Source organism: Haliotis rufescens, unplaced genomic scaffold (genome assembly GCF_023055435.1).
Source record: "Haliotis rufescens isolate VD_foot unplaced genomic scaffold, xgHalRufe1.0.p SCAF_13, whole genome shotgun sequence".
In the NCBI taxonomy this organism is placed as follows: Eukaryota; Metazoa; Mollusca; class Gastropoda; order Lepetellida; family Haliotidae; genus Haliotis; species Haliotis rufescens.
Genome location: NW_025963813.1, coordinates 8,869,490 through 8,874,412, shown reverse-complemented (window position 1 = coordinate 8,874,412; position 4,923 = coordinate 8,869,490). Strand labels below are relative to the sequence as shown.

The 4,923-nt window shown below is 36.5% G+C and overlaps 1 long non-coding RNA gene across 2 annotated transcripts; it reads left to right on the top strand.

Moving 5' to 3' along the window:
* Positions 1-2,699: 2,699 nt before the first annotated feature.
* LOC124149263 lies at positions 2,700-4,613 on the top strand. Of its 2 annotated transcripts, none has more exons than XR_006863075.2 (3): positions 2,700-2,918; positions 3,219-3,320; positions 4,552-4,613. It is a non-coding gene; the product is annotated as an uncharacterized LOC124149263 (long non-coding RNA). The 2 variants fall into 2 exon arrangements; XR_006863074.2 differs by lacking the exon at positions 4,552-4,613 and adding an exon at positions 3,445-4,206.
* The last annotated feature ends 310 nt before the right edge of the window (positions 4,614-4,923 follow it).

Here is a 4,923-nt window from a genome sequence, read left to right as displayed (position 1 = left end):
CAACCAGTGAGTATGTTCGTGGTCATCTCTCTGTAATCAGTTTTGAGTGAGTGAGCGAGGTAACTTTGATATGATACCAAGTGCCGTAACCAGAGGATCAGCCAATACTTTCAGCCCAACATCATCATCTTTTGGCTGGCTGTGCGTCAGAATGGCAACTAGATATCATTATCACACTATATAATGTGAGTTTTCTTAAACAGCAAAATTTTAAATGTTTCATTGTCAGTTCCAAATGAAATTTCTTGTCATAAAATACACATCATCTGCAAAACTGAAAAGATACATGCTTATCTCCTGAATTTCTAATATTTGCCTGTTTTCACGAGGTTTGTAGATATTTTTTTAAACAACTCTCAAGTTAGGGAAACTCTTGTACTGAACTGTATTTGTTGGAAATATATCTATCTTCCCTGTAAATATTGTGGTTTATTAAGAACAACTTTTTTATGAAAAAATCGTCGCGTTAGACCGATTTCCCCATCAACATGCTATTGCGGTTTAGATCTAGATCTTTGGGCTGGCACCAGGTTGTAATATTTGCAAGTTATTGTCAACTTTGACTGACAGTTTTAGTTTTAGTTTTAGGTTATTAATGCATGCAACTTGACTTTTCAGCCCCCTTCCTAGTGGTGCTCTTTGAAGACAGAAAGGAAAGATATATCACAGACTTGGGAGAAGTCACAACTCCTGATGATGAGCCTGTTACGTGGGAGGGGATCAAGGAGAAGATGCCAGTTGCTGCCTGGTGGCTAGAAACTGGGTACTTTTATGATGCCACCATCACCAGTGTGGTACTCCAAGGTCAGTTGTTTTTTTAAGTGTCAGGGGTAAATTTAAATTTAGGTTAATGGAACTGTTACTAAATAAGTTATGAAACTACCGGGGTAACTAGATCTACTACTTACAGAGTCCACACATACACATTAGGGCTGCAACGAATACACTATGATTCATATCACGAATATAGGGTAATGAATACGAATATTAATGCACAATTACAATAACAAGTCAGCAGTTATGTAGTATTTATTATATTCAGTGAAACAATAACATCATACTTATTTGATAGGTTTGTTAATTATTAATAAATTATACATTTATATACTGCACTTATCCAGGTACTTGTATCTGCTCAAATGCGACAATGGCCAGTGAAAACAATACTATCAAATTAAATAATATTAGAGTGTTGTCATTGAAAGAAATCTATGCATATAATATGTTGTTATGGATATTTTTAGGTACAGGGTATGTAAATATACATGATAGCATAATCAAAAATATTCGATTCTAGTGGCCATGAATAACAAATTCAATTCATGAAAGGTTACAGTTCGAGTCACCGAATACGCAAGTGCATTGTAACAGCCCTAATACACATACAAGGTAAAGATTTAATTAAAAAAAATTAATGTTAAATTATTAACACGGAATTATAGGAATAGAGGTGTGTTACAATATACATAATCTTCCTGTGTTAGGTAGTCTACAACCTCTGCAATAATTCAAACTTGAGTGTTCGAGCACTGAGTACTTGTAAATTGCAAAACCATTTTTTACATTATTCTAGAACACAGAGCTCCAGATAAGCTGCGCATCTGCCTAAAATACGCATCAGAAATGCAGAAATACGCAGTAAAATAAAATCCAAGCGTATCAAATACGCAACGAACATTACAGATACGCTACAAAAATAAAACTTGTGCATATCACCAAAATATTGTGAAGTAACCCTGTGTATTCGATTAGCAAATCAGCAACTTATTTTGAAATTATAAACGGGCATTCCGTCAACCTCGCCAAACTCCACGATGACAGTTACATCATGATCATTTGCCATCACACATTCGTGTAGAAGTATGTGGTATTTTTGAGTCCTATAAAGCTCTCGAAACCCACACAACATAAGTTTGCAGGGACTAGATGAATAGTGTTTTTAAATACCCACACCTTGAACCGTTACACCCCCCTTGCATTTCCTAACCAGCCATACCTTCCTGACCCAACACCCCAGCGCACAACAATGGCCTATCACCACCACAACCTATAACCCCTTTCAACACGCATGACAACAGTCCCCCAAACCTTCAACTAACTGCCCAAGAACCTGGCTCATTTACAGCTCTTCTAAGAAGCTGCGAAGACTGCTCCTTGAAAGAAGTGCAGCTACAAACATTACAAACAGAACTCAACCTTTGGAGGGACAGAGCCATTAAGGCCGAAGAAGAACTCCGTGAACTTCAGACAAATGTGCCAGGTTTGTCGAAACAAAGATGCTTGAAAATATTCAGTTGCTATTCATATTATATTCAATACCACGGTCCAGTATAATAAATGGAAATCTTATGTTAAAATAAAATTAAATGCTAAGTAAATAAAATATATAAATAACATAAAAAATAAATCTTCAGCTTGCTATCCTACTTGTTCACAATACTATGTATCCCATAGAATTATTATTTTTTGTTTAATATTTTGCAGACGCCACAACTAAGCCGCCACCATACAAGCGTCTTCGAGGTGTACAAGTGCCAAGATGCGGTTATGTAAGTAAATGAATATACTGTTTATATCTTACTAAGACATTCCAGATTCGGAAATTGAACAAAACTCACTTGTCATAGCATACAGTTGTTTTTTAAATCACTACTGCATGTCATTTGAATTGCTTATAATTTTGGGGTGAACAGGTTCAGCTCAGGGGAGATGACAAACTTCCATCAGGCTACCAACTGCTTGATCCAAGGAGCCAGCCTACATGGGCATACCAAGTGATGGGAAACTGTGGCAATGTGGGAGACAGCTGCAAACTGAAACGATTCATGGACAGACTTTTTTTCAACCCTCCGACGTTGGGCAAGGCACTGCTGCCATGTTTAAGAGAAAACAGGCTGTTGTATTGCAGGCTCTAGGGAGTAAGTATTATCTAAATCACTCAAATTCTCCATCATGAAAAATTATAAATACCCCCAGAAAGCAGTATTACAGAATTACAAATGCACTGATAAAGGATATATATACTACTCAAAAGAAGTTAAGGATCACCCAATTCTTTCATAATGGTAAAGTAAATATGTCATGACGAGTGATTAACTATAGTAATATGAAAGAATCAGGTGATCCTTAACTTCTTTTGAGTAGTATACTTTAAATATTAAATACAACAATGACATTTTATATGCCAACAATATTTCAAATGATTCATTATTTTGCAGTCTTTGCCACTGAGAGGCTAAAGTTATTACCCAATCAGTTTTCTGACGCACTGAGTGAGAAGATATGTACACTGAGGAATGCATTCAAGTGAATGAGCCAAGGTAAGTCTATATCACGATCAGTAATTTTGTAGCAAAAATAGTTTTTAATGCGTCTTCTTGACATCCTATAATTTTCATTATAAGTTTGTCACAGATTAACAAATAATATTTGATCCCATTTCAGTCCCTTGAAGGACTGCCTGCTTGCTGTGAAGATCCAGGATAGAATTGGTCTTCAGCAACCCATGCTTGCCGTAAATGGTGGCTCATGCTGTGTTGGGATGAGCAAAATGGCGCCTGGTCACCCCCTGGTGTTTGGCAAAATGTCACCTAGTATTTGGCAAAATGGCGCCTGCTTTTTGGCAAAATGTCACCTAGTATTTGGCACAATGGCACCTGGTGTTTGGCAAAATGTCACCTAGTATTTGGCACAATGGCGCCTGGTGTTTGGCAAAATGTCACCTAGTATTTTTGGCAAAATGGTGCCTGGTGTTTGGCAAAATGTCACCTAGTATTTGGCACAATGGCGCCTGGTGTTTGCAGAGTTACGTAAGATCTAGTTGTGATAATGCACACCATGTTGTCGTCGATATGAACAAAAGATCTATTCCTCCACATGCATGTGAGCTGGTTCCCCACATCGTGATACTTCCTCCACCGAAACTGTCAACTTCTTGTATGCAACATCTGGCGCCATGACAATCATTCCATTGCCGATGCACGCTGATCCGCTCATCTCTCCTTTGAAGTAGGAAACAGGATTCATCACTTAACCACTTGCCAACATTGGTATGGAAAGTACTTGTGAAAATGTTGTTACCTATGGAAGCCTTTTAGGGCCATATGTTTTTATATATTTTTCGATACTATCTTGAAATTTCAAGAAACTAAGTTGAAATTTCAAGATACTATACTTCTATTTCAAGAAGTTGCAATTTCAAGATACTATCTTGGAATACATGATGCTATCTTGAAATTTCAAGATAGTATCCTAAGTTGAAATTTCAAGATACAGAAGTTGAAATTTCAAGATATTAAGTTGAAATTTCAAGAAACTATACGTCTATTTCAAGAAGTTGAAATTTCAAGATACTATCTTGGATACATGATACTATCTTGAAATTTCAACTTAGTATCTTAAAATTTCAAATAAGTATCTTGAAATTTCAAGATAGTATCGAAAAAAACAAAATAAAAAAACAAATGGCCCTAAAAGGCTTCCGTAGTTACCATCTCTGCTTTTCATATTTTGGAGAGTATACCTTCTGTCTTTTTCTTCTTTTCGTGAAAGGTTTCACACAAAGTGCTCAGATAATTCAGCAAGAAATGGAAAGTGCTCAGATAATTCAGCCAGAAATGGAATCCCATGAGATCATGAACTTCTGAGAACTTCAAATAAAGAGAATACTATGCATCTTTGTTATCTCATTTTTGACAGTACAGGTTTGGCAAGGATGTTTCAGAGACACATTAATACTTCTGAGATGTTGTTAGACTAGATTATGATGTAAGCACATCTTTTGTATTACTGAAAATAATGGAAAGGTAAAGTGTCTCTGAAACATCTTTGTAATGGGGACTTCCTAAGAAGGTTTGCCGGGTTCAAAGCATATTTAATTACCCATGATAGGTTAGTGAAGACGCTTCGGAGACTTCCTTGCAA